This window comes from Anser brachyrhynchus, assembly GCF_964034855.1.
Source record: "Anser brachyrhynchus genome assembly, chromosome: 4".
NCBI classification, from domain to species: Eukaryota; Metazoa; Chordata; class Aves; order Anseriformes; family Anatidae; genus Anser; species Anser brachyrhynchus.
The window spans coordinates 61,227,406-61,239,886 of NC_137698.1; the positions used below are offsets into that span (position 1 = coordinate 61,227,406).

The 12,481-nt window shown below is 34.4% G+C and overlaps 1 protein-coding gene across 2 annotated transcripts in view; it reads left to right on the plus strand.

Annotated features, from left to right (window-relative positions):
- The window catches only part of KCNIP4 (potassium voltage-gated channel interacting protein 4), a 436,947-nt gene that overhangs the window by 23,570 nt on the left and 400,896 nt on the right, over nucleotides 1-12,481 (plus strand). The window lies entirely within an intron of this gene.

The window sequence follows — 12,481 nt, forward strand, 5'->3', positions numbered from 1 at the left end:
AAAAGGTGATTACATTGTTATCATTAGTGCCTGCCTGTTCTGGCTTCCATCAGGTTGATGCTTCAAGGAAGCAAAAATAGTGAATTCAGAAGTTTTTTCCACAGCGTTTTTTCCAGCCCAGTGATAAATGGGTAGTACTGGAAACCTGAAATAACCCCCTTTTAAAAATTATTTTTAAGTAATTGATTTGGCTTTGGCAAGGATCTCGCAGTTTTGGAAGCGTGGCCTTTATTTAGAGAGGTTTGATAATGCTGATGCTATGTTTCAGTACAAACTAACCCACAGAATGCTTTTGGAAGAGCATTGGCATTTACTGACTTTCTTTCAGTGGGTAAGGAGGTCTTGAATACCTTATCTGAAATCTATTAATGTAGATTTTATTGGATTATTGGGTCTTGAAAGTTTAGTTAATATTATTGAATATTTTTTCCTGTTTATTTGTTAAAATATTCTGTGAGTTTATGAATGAAATTCAGGATTGGTTAAAATTGATAATATATAGTATATGCACAAAATCTAGGGTTGAACGTTTTTTAGCTATTAGATTTGTCAGAACTGCTGACATGAGCAAATGTAATGGTGCATTTGTGTATGTGTTTCCAGTTGCATATTTGTTTGCTTAACTAAGAAACTGGAATGGATGTACAAAAATTTTGGTAATATTGCTATCAAAATATTAAAACAAACAAACAAACCTTCAAAACATTCCAATATTCAGATGAATTAACAAGCTAGTAACTAAGTAAATATTTACTGCACAAATATTACTTTTTCATCATTCTAAGAAGTGTTGATCAAAAAGGGGTAACCAAGTAGGATTTAAACATTATTTTTTTTTGAGTTTATTAAGTACTTGAAATCAGAATTGTATCGGGATTATTTTTATATGATAGCTAAAATAAGGTAATAAAACTAGACATAGCAAATATACAGTACCATTGGAAAAACTTCATTGAATTCAATATCTAAATCAGTACCTGGGATAAGCAAATGTTTCTTTTTTTAACCGAAGTAAAATCAGACTCTGTGGAATTCACTACCACAGAAATGGTTGTTTCATTCTGCAACATATATAGAATAAATTATCCCTGTTCTTTTATATGCAAATACGGACAAAAATGAAAAAATATGGTCTAGTTGAAGAATTAAAGGGATTTATTTTTTCTAGGAAAGGCAGAAGAGATGTCTAGTGTTACACCATACAAATAAAATGAAAGAAAAGAATCTTTTAAACTGAAGGGAAATACATTTAGTTTTTAGGGCTTTCTAAGAGCCAAAGATTTGGTTCTCAGTATGATTTAAAGACAGTGGAAGAACTATTACAGGTGGCTTCCGATAAACCAGAAAAGCCACATCAGATCGCAAATGAAGACTTTTGCATCTTGCTTTGTTCCTTGGTTCTTAGCTTTCCAATTTCCATTGGGCCATATCAATGTACTGGATTGTTTTAAAGCAATAGCTATCCATCTATCTGCTGAATTCTTATTTTGAGGCTTACTGCTGTGGTAATTTGAGCGCAAATTAAGCGAGAGAATTCAGTAGCCATCCAGTGCACAGTATATGAGTAGCTTTTAATAATGTACATGGCAGGAGCTTATACAATTATTTTTCTTTGAACTTTGCTTTCTTTTTTTTTTTTTTAATACGTATTCTAATGCTGTGCAGTGTTAAAACCCACCTCTCTCCATTTATCAGTCACTTAAAAGGAGAGATTTTTCTGCGCCAACATCAGGCGACTGGCACAAAGTTAACTGAGTGCTAATTACATTTCAAAAATTTTCTGTGCTCAGAACTGATTAGTTGCAAAGCCAGAAAGTGTTCTCCTGCTTGGTTCCCATCTTTGTAGATTTTCTAGGTCATAAGGTACCTAAAGACCATGATTCCTCAAGCCTTTAAGATATCCATAAATTAACCTGTTTTCAAAGCATTCTGTGTATTAATGTGTGTTGAAGAGTCATGAGCTTCTGTTTTACTTCGCCTAGGGTTGCAGTTAGAAAAGTGCTTTTGTTAGACTGTCTTCCATGGGCATGAAATATTTGTAATATCTTGGAATCAAGGGTGCTTTCTACATACAGATATTTTATTGAATTAAAGCTGTTAACTTCTGAACGGTGAAGGTGTGGAAGGATTTCCCATGAAACTTCGAAAGAGAGGAATAGCAGTAAGATCCAGATAATGGAAAGGATTCATTTAGATCTTCTATCAGGATGATATTACACTTACCAGTAAGGGATTAAACGTTCTTTACTTACAGTTGTAAGAAGTGCAGTATACGTGACATCTCAAAAGTCATTGAGATTTAAGTAGCTGCTTCAAACTGATTTTCTTTTTTTTGTCTCTTGAACTGGTAAGCTAAATAAACATTAAAAATGAGATGTCTTAACAGGGCCATAACACTTGAATTCTGAATAGTATGAATGGTACAAGAGCAGTTGTACTAATAGTTTTGTCTTTCTAATACAATTATTATGAACCTTAAGCATTGTCGGAATTGATAACATGAAAAAATGCAGATGTTTTTCCATTAATTAAAGTAATAATTCTTTATATTTTCTTCCTAGTCCAAAATGTGATTAGATAGTTTCCTTAATGTAGTTTGATTTGTTTAGTAGCTAGTAGTTTAAATTTCCTTGTGACCTTACGCATGCAACAGAATAAACAGTTATTTTTTCTCATGCGTTAAATAAGTTTGTGGTTGGCCAGATTACAAAACAGAATGTGTTTTCACAGAGATACTTTCAGAATATTAATGTGCTTTTCATGTTGTACCTAACAAAGACTTCAACTTCAGTACTAGTCGGTATAAATATATTTAAATGGCTCAGATGTTCAAACTACCTTGTAATATAATTAACTCAGACCCATGCAATTATTTCAGTATAATTACTTTAATCTAAAACTTTGCCATTACCTTCTCTATTTTCAAATTCCAGTAACCAACTCTATTTGCTGCTGCAGATGATGAACTATAATGCTTATCTTCAGATGTTTCGTTTAGAACTTTCTTGCATCATGACTCTCTTAGGATGAAACTTTACAGGACTTTATGAAGGGAAGAAACGTTCTGCCTTCCTCATGAAGCATGGTGAGGGAAAGAGTTTTTCTTATCAGTAAAAAGAAAACTTTGCAATGTGGTAAGACAGAAACTTGAGACTTGTCTAGAAAAAATGTCCCTAAGGTTTAGAATACTAGAGCTTCACAGTGAGAACAGGACTAGGTTTGGTTGAACTATGGTATGGTATGAACTATGTATACAAAAAAGGTTTGATTCTGTCTGGTCTCCTTGATACCAATGTAGGCTCTCAGTGGCTCTATGGAGCCGCAAGTTTTTAGCTGAGAACCAGCTAGTGCTCTGCCTAAAACCTGTCAGCGATAAGCACAATAACTACGAGGAATGAATCAAAAATTTTTGTTGGTGGTAGGCTGGGTGGATCAATTATTTCCTCCCAGACTACTGTTGTAGGCTCCTATGCAAGTCTAGGTAGCCTAGAACTGAAACAGGTTTGGTTGCCTAATTTTGAGTACTAAAGTATGCCAGGGAAAAAAATGATCTTTGTAAGCAAGGCAAAAATATATTGTCATCTCCTAAATAACTATCTTTGCTGTTATATGTTGATTTCCAATCATACTAGTGAATGATAGTTCCTTACCTTTTCCCTAGAAGGTTGTATGGTTCTTAATGCATTCAGTGTTAGAAGAAAAAAGCCCAAACAAACCAGTGAATACCATTCTGATGGCAATTATTTTCCTATTTTTGAGCTGCCTAAGCAGTAGGTACTTTTATTCATGGATAATTATTCTCTGCAAATTTTCCTAAAGTTTTAATAAATATCACTTGCAACTAGTTTATGTCAGCATTTCTCTTCATCCAGTCTCACTCCACTGCCGTATCCGTATTCTGTTGCATAAACTAGCCACAAAATTAATTTTAAGTTTTTATAAGAAGTGTTTGAGTGACAGAGCTACAGCTTTGGTATTGACATTTTATTTTTATTTTATTTTTATTTTTTTGCCACAAGGCTTCTTTTGGCTGCAATAAAATTAGAAGGTAGAAGATTGTTCTTTTTCCTCATATTTTTGGGGATTCATTATCAATTTTTTCCTTTCACATTTCTTATTTCCAGTATAAATTTGCTCCTAATTTGTAGTATATGTGCAGAACCTACATTTATTATATTCTTTTCAAAGGGTCTTGATTCCTTTTTCAGTGGTAATGATTTGTCTTTCTGTATACTGAGTAGAGCAGATAATTGCAGTAAACAGGATCAAATTTTGGGGACTTGCTTATGAAAATCAATAGGCACCTATGTGATTGTGTAACCTCTCTATTTTTGTAGCCTCATTTGCCCTGTTTCTTTCATCATTACTTTTTTCAGATGAGGATATCATTTTGCAGTTATCCCAGAGGTAAGGCTTCGGAGTGTACTGCACACTTCCCAAGGCTCAGAAAAACAATATTCTTCTTAAATCAAAACCCAGCTATTTCTATTGTTAATATCTTCTAACTTCTAGTCAACAATTTCTTGTAAATTTTTACATGATGTTAAAGCACTGAAGTAGTCTGTGTTTATTTAGGGAGTTTTCTTTCCCCTGCTCTCCCAATTATACTGATGTCTGTCAACTGAACATTTGGCTCACTGATATTTTTTTAATCTCTGTCTACCAAACAAAACCCAGAGACATGTAATTCATTACATTGTATAGGTTAGAATTTAGGAAAGTAATGATTCCCTGAACTCATTGAAATTCATCTATTACTGTTTATGTATGGGACTTTTGCCTTGCAGCAAACGAAAAAGAAATCTCTTGTACTGTCTGCAGCTATCTTATCTAGGACTGTACTTCTGTTTTATCCATATTTACAGTTGCTTTCATTTTTCACACTTCAGTATAAGGATGTATGAAGCATTAAACCTAATCACTCAGTGTTATGATACAAAACTGAATCTCTAGTCCATTTGCAGAGTTGCACAGGTGTGCATCTTTTGAACTGCTTTCGGAAACATTTCTCATTGTTCATGTTTATTTTCTCTTCAAGTCTTTAATATTTGATTGATGAAAAATCACATTAGTGGTTTAACTGAAATACTGTTTCATGTGCTCTCAAAGGACTTCCTTCCAAAGCTTGAATCAAATTACAGAAGATGGTTTGAAGAACATAGTAGCTGAGGGAAGAAACTAAAATCAATACAGCTTAAAATTTATTGTCTGTTTTTCAAAGTTACTGACTCCTGTATATCATTTTAAGACTGTGCTCCTATTAAACTTGGGACAAAGTAGTGTTCCTTTACTTGCTAGATTATGGCAAAACATGCATAAGGAAGCAGATATTAATGAGAGAAGGCATTGGTCTGGAACTCAAGCTGTCTAGGTCAAATCCCTGGCTCTGCTACACACTGCCTTGGGCAAATCACTTGGTCTCTCTGGGCTCCCGTTCCCCATCTGTCAAATGGAGACAATGGATGTATTCTTCTGTGTGGCCTTTGCCTTGCCTAGTAGTACTGTGGCGCAGAGGAAAAAGAAATGTTTCTTATAACATGTTTGTATACTACCTAATATACTGCAGCCATTAGGTATTTCCATAATATAGTAACGGATGACAGCCCCAAGGCGGGAGCATTTTTAATGTGTGTTCTGTGAAATGCATTTGCAGTCTACTTCAGACCAGTGTAGAACTTGAAATAGTGTAGAACTTTCTCACAGCCTTTTTGACAGATTAAAATTTTTTTTGGTTACCATATTGTGGTTGCCATAAAGACTTAGCACTGACAGCACATACCACCCCGAGGTATTATTCTTTTGAGTCCCCCCCATTCTGCCTACCCTGTCCACTCACAAATACCCTCATAATGGGCATTATCAGTAACTAGAGTACATCAACTGTTGATAAATAATGGATTTTTACTGTCTTCCATGACACTGCTAGTAATATTAACTTTTACGTCTCTTTTGCATTTCTTGATCTCATAGTCACTATGGGTACTAGGACTTGATAGAAATTGAAAGGGTATAGTATGCAGCCAGAAGAGGGCAGGTCAGGGCAGAACATGCAGGAATTTTGCATCACCCTCTGCTGGGGCTCCTTTCTGAGAGGCTATAGGTTGAATTGAAGGAGTTTACACACTCAATTTAAAAGGGAAGCTAAGCACCGAAAATCAGATGGCTTCTCTGTCTTTTACTCCCTTCTAACACAGCAATTTGTGAATTTCCGGTCTTGTTCAGGTTCTTTCCCACATAAAATCTTCAATCTCGACCACTATGAAAAAATGTGCAATTTATAAATGCCTTCAGATGAGTTAGAGAACGTAGAGGTGTTCTCAGTTTCATGGTTTTTATGTGGAAACACCTTCTGAAAATCTAGTGACCTGATCCTTTAACACAGAGTTGATTAATATATATATTTTTGGGTCTGAAATTAATATCTGGAAAGAAATAATTTATCATTGTGTAAAGATCTGTGCGTGTTCGTATTTTAATATATCACTTAAAGTGAAAATCAGAACATGTAGTATTTTGACAGACAACTTTGACAAGGTTGGAGATTATTCCATAGTGTGTTTCCTTTTTTTTTTTTTTTAGATTAATTTGGCCATTTTGAATTAGAGAGTAGTATGGTCTTAGTATAATATGGTATAAATTAATATAGTGTATCGTGAAGACAAACTGAGTACCACATTCTTCATCCTTGTACTGAAGGTTCATACATCATAGAATTTTGCTTTCTGGCATTATTATATAGATATTAAATAACTAGCTATCCCTGCAGATGTGTGAGACTTATGTGAAGGGAACTTCTTGCAGTGCTACATGTAGTTTCCATGAATTAACAAAGAAATGTAAGAAAGCAAGATACAGTTACCTAAATTAGAATTTGTGATGATAACCTAGATCTTCCAAGAAATGTCTTAATTTACTAGAACTCCACAAGTTCCTTAGCTACACTAACATGGTACAGAATTAGGTCTGGGAGAAGTATCTGGGTACTAAACCACCTTCCCAACTTTCTGCAAAGTGTTAGCTTCTTAAAACATGAGCTGTACTCATGGTAGTTGTCTTAGATGAACAGCAATAACAACGAGAGTTTGGGGAGCTGTAGGACAAATGTCATGTTAATTACATGGGCTGGTAGTGTTTCTTCTTATGAACGTTATGATATGGGGAAAATAAAACAGGAATCTGATAATGTCACACATCCTGGATTTTTAGCTCTGTGTCTTATTAGTGTTTATTTTGCATCACAAATTGAGTTTTCCAACTTGAAAAGAAAGGTATAATAAAGAGAGTCCTAATTGCAGCAACGTTTCTCCTCTTTTACCCCACATACTCAATATCTCCCTTTTTCGTTATAGACTTGCAGTTGGAAGTTTTTGTCTGTTGAAACTATTTTTGTGTTACTGCTTAATATGTTCAGTTGTTTATATATCACTTCATTGTAGTGCAATATTTAGCCATAACAACAGTTACTAGTATGAGTGGGCTGGATCATCGTGCTGGTAACACCTGTCATGGACATACATAATGAGTACTGCTGTGGTGCTCCATAGGAGGAGCACAGGTCCTATCTTATGGTACCTTCATATTGTCCTGAGTGATATATATTTATTAATTTATTTATTTACTACCAATGCATGTACTATTTTCTTTGTTTGCTGATGTCCCTCCAGTCTGTTAATATTTCTAAGCCTGTCAATTTATTTACTCTCTTTTACAGTTTTCCCATCTGTAATATGGGATAATAATGGTGCTTAACCAAATATATTCATCTGGTTGAAATCTGCTATTAAAATTTGCTCAGTTATTACTGCGGATGATATAATATAATTGTTTGCTTGGTCATTATGCATTATGTGACAAAAACTGGCTACGCTGAAGTGTGAGAATCAGGATGTTTCAGTTAGTGGACTTGAGTTACTGGGAACTAGGAACTGCTATAAAGGAATGAAAAGTGAATAGGAGTTACAATGAAGATGAAAAGAAAAAATAAGGATATCAAAAGCAAAGCATGAAAAGAGTCAAAGAAATATGAATGCTTATTTCTCATAAATTGGACTCAACTTTTACCATCTAAAATGCCAGGTACTAGAGAATAAGCTTAGTGACAGTGCAACCACTTTATTATAGATATTATATATTATAGGTATTATAGATATTATATAGTTATACATTAATTGTCAGCATTTGATATATAGTCTTATTTTATAGAAAGTATCTAACTGATAAATTACAACTGCATATCTTTTACAAGAAATAGAAATATGTATATTTTTGAAAAGGAATGTTCATTTCTTCATACGCTCTGGTCCCTGATTTTGCTCTTCTGTTTTAGTCTCCTTTAGAGTTAACACATCCAATTACAAGATGGGGACAATGACAAAGCTGAAAGCTTTTGAATTTAGCAGCAAAATGTGTGCCCGTGTCAGGCACACATCAATTTACATGACATGGGAAGGTCGAAAATGTCGTTATTATTTGCAAAACTTATGGCTGCCTTCCTAACCAGTAGTTTGAAAAACTCAACTGTAGATGCTAGAAAGCCATCTGATCTATGAGGTGGTTTAGTAATTCAAACCCCTTGATATTGCCTAAAGCTATGAAAACAGGGATACACTAAAGAACATCATTGTAATTATTCTATTAGGAATCCCTTCAATTATTCAGATGTTTTAATCACTGGAACATTTAATGTAGTGCTGAATGATGATCGTATGACAAAATACAAATTTGTATGGAGCTTTGACACCCTCTTCTTCGCTGAAGGACAATGTAGACAAATGGCCTCATCCTGGAAAATTGATTAGAATTCGTTCATTAGTATTTAGATTTTGTTAGAAGTTTTGTTAGAATTTCTAAATTTTGCCAGAAAATCTGACAGAACTGTTACAGAAATGTGTTACGTTTCCAGCTTTTAGTGACTGTGATGATAACCTTGTAAGCAACCTGTTAAATAAGCCGGGAACAGCATAGTGTTCTTTTCTTCTATCTGGAAATCACAGTGATTTATAAGTCCAGAAGTGATCACAGTAAACTTCTAAACTGACTGTTAGGCAGAGGTCTTTTTTCCACAGACCGGATGATAATTTATGTTTCAAATATGTTTTATTGCTTCTTAGCAAACCAAGCAAGAAAGAGATCATCACACTAATATTTAACTACTCTAAAATTTCATCTTATTTTTCAGATTTGTCTAGCTTCGGTTTTCATCTGTTGTATTATACTTGGTCCATGTCCATCAGCCTCAAAAACTTTCCATAATCAGCCCTTTTTTTTTTTTTTAATTTATGAGTATCTTCAGAGAGAGATGTAGCCATCTATCAATTTCCTTCACTATGTAGTCCCTTGGAATCATTACTGTTTTCTCATCTCTTTGTAAGTGTGGACTCTAAACCAGAATGCTCTGTATGGCTTTTTTTTTTCTTGAGTAAGTTTTTGAACAAAGCTAGATCTATTCTTTGTTCTTAGAAGTGTTGTTTTGCATTCTGCTGAACTGAGAAATGTTACTGAATTTACCCTGTAACAGTAAAATGTCCTCTTAGATTATTGTCTCCCTCAGTTTTTACATTTGTCCATATAAGGAATTTATGGCATCCTTTAAAGTGCTGATAAAACTATTTACAAGTTGTACAAAAAGTCAGTCCCTTCTTCATTCATAGATGTGTGCTCATTCATGGGTGAACTCTTCCATTCATAATTAGTAGGTTGTTAACTATGAAACAATAAAACCTAATGAACAGAGGCATAGCTGAGGACATTGACATGAAAGCTGCTAACACAACATCTGGCTAAGGTGTAATGTCAACCTCTTCATATTATGTGATAGAGAAGGGACATAGAATTACCCAGAATTAAGACAGGTAACACAATCTTAATCTGTTGATGCATTTTTCAGGCTCCTTGGTTCATAACTAATTCAGCTGTCAAAATGTGGTTTCTAAATCTAAAGTTTTTTTATAGTGCATCAGGTGAACAGTCTTCATCTATGCTGCCTCCATAAGCAATGTGGAAATACATATCATTTTATCTCATTTTCCATCCTTTATTAGAACAGTCTAACTCCTGTCTCATTTTTTTTGAAAGAAAATGATTCTTTGTGTGCGAATGCCCGAAGAGGAAAATGAAAAAAGATTATTCTTATTCATTAGCACTGAGAAATAAGTGAACTGTCTCTCATTTAGTAAGGATGGATAAAGATGAGACTTCTGTTTGTCTCTCAAGTACATCTTCCAAATGATATAAAAATCTGCAACATTATGACAGGCTGGGTTGCAAAAGTGTGTGAGCTACTAAATTACATCTTTGTTGTTTCTTTCCTAGTTCTATAATGCCTGCAATGCCATTGTGTAGGAACAGCACAACATGGAGGTTTCTGAGAGCATACTAGTTCACTGGGAAGTGACAACTTTGATTTTCTGGAAGGAAGCAGTGGAATTGCTATAAGCTTGCAGTGTTTTCCATCGTCACAAAGTATTAGAATAGGGCATGCTGTTGATGGAATTTGTTTTCCTAGTTTCCAAGTTTCCTGTATCACTGGTAAAGTACCCTGCATCACTGGACCATTAAAAATGTTACTGTAAATACCCTGGCATCACTGTACAAGAATAGGTATTTAACCTGTTGACAGGACATAGTCAAATGTAAAAATACACCTTAAGATTGAACATTCACAAATTACAAACCTGTCGTTGGAGTTTATTTTTGAATAGTGCTAGCTTCCTAAACCGTTGGTTGGTTTGTTTGTTTGTTTTGCAAGTAATACTATATCTGACTTTTCCCTGAAGTAGTCTCATGTAAATATATCAAAACATCAGGGTCCACGATGATAAAGTTGTTTCTGTAGTAAGAAGTTCTGTTTTAATATATTAAGATTATTTTAGGAAAAGATCCCCAGGTGTCCTAGTTATGGGAATTATGGAAGGTCTTGGAAACTGTAGATGGTCTCCACTGTACACACTGATTACACTGTGCTTGCTCTAGAGGGAATTTTAAGTGGACAGAAGCCTTATACGTGACAGTGTTTTAATACTTCTGTAACGATTATTCTTACATGGACGTGAATTTGAGATAGGGATAAATTGATGAGAAGTTCTTCAGTCCTATAGCATTATTTTATCCGCACTGTACTGCATGAGGGTCATAAGGCTATTATAGAAAATCAATAGATAGAATATGACTATTAAAGGTTTTTTTCTTTAGTTGCTTGTATTTTGTGTACTAACTACTGAGGGAAACTGTCTTTTTTAATTGTAAACCTGTAGTTCATAGTTGTCTGGTTACCATTTTGTGTGAATTCGGTTCATTTTCTCTGAAAACTGTGTCCACAAGAATCACCACAGCTATCAGTTCTGCTAACTAGCTGCCCTATTAGTCTGTCCAATTAGGCCAAGAATTTAGAAGAAGGAAGGAAAACATTGTCATTGCTTGTAGCTGTTCTAACGGAAGATTAAAGGTGTTGCGCTCTCATAGCTTTCTCTGTTCTTTGACAAAACAGAAGATTTCTGTTTCCGTTGCTGTCAGGCACATTCCCAACGAATGATAAATCTTTGTAAAATAAGCATTTCAGAATTGTATGGGTGGCCCAAGTGCTAAGTTTTTGGGACATTCAGCTTATCAGATGCTGACTCGCCTTGAACCTAAATTGCAAGTATTGATCATCTTGGTCTCTGGATATTTATAAACACCTTGAACTCATGTTTTAATAGCCATGGCACATGTAACTAGTTTTTGACTGCTGTGCATGTTGTCTAATTTAGAAAAGACTAAACATTCCCTGACAGTCCTAGAAATAGAGAAAGCTACTATACAAGAATGGTAAATAAGTCAGAATCTACAATTTTAACTTGCTGTTAATAGATCCAGTAGTACTGGTAAATTTATTTGTATGAAGCAGCAAAAATCATGTCACTTATAATGTAACTTACTAAATAGTAATGTGGTTAAAGAACACTTGTAAAATGCAGTTATTCTAAAGTTGCACAAAAAAGGTTCCTCCTGTTACCCTTTTAAATAATAAATGCCCTTTTTTGTTTGCCAGCATTGTTTCTGCCTCCTTAGTTCTTCTCAACTTACCACAATGTGAATTTCCACTTGCTATAGGTTTTAGTTTCACTTTAGGACCATTAAGGAAGAAATTGTACATCAGAAAAAAAAAAGATTCAAATGGTAATTTGTCAGTGTATAATAATCACCTGAGCCTGATCTTGAAAATTGCTGAGTACTACATCCTTCTGTTATCCACGAGTGTTGTGAGCACTCAGCACATCACAGAATCAAGTGTTGATGCTTATGTGACTGCAGTCTAGTGCAGTTGATTATATCCTAAATTTATATTCTCTACACCTCTGTTTAATCTTTGAGGCTGTTCATATCCAGGAAAAAAATAAATTATTTGAGATCAGTTTCATAAGAGTAAAATTTTATGACACCATATGAAAGCCTTTATTAAAATTCAGAAATATCTGCTACTTTTTAATTCACTTCAGAACAT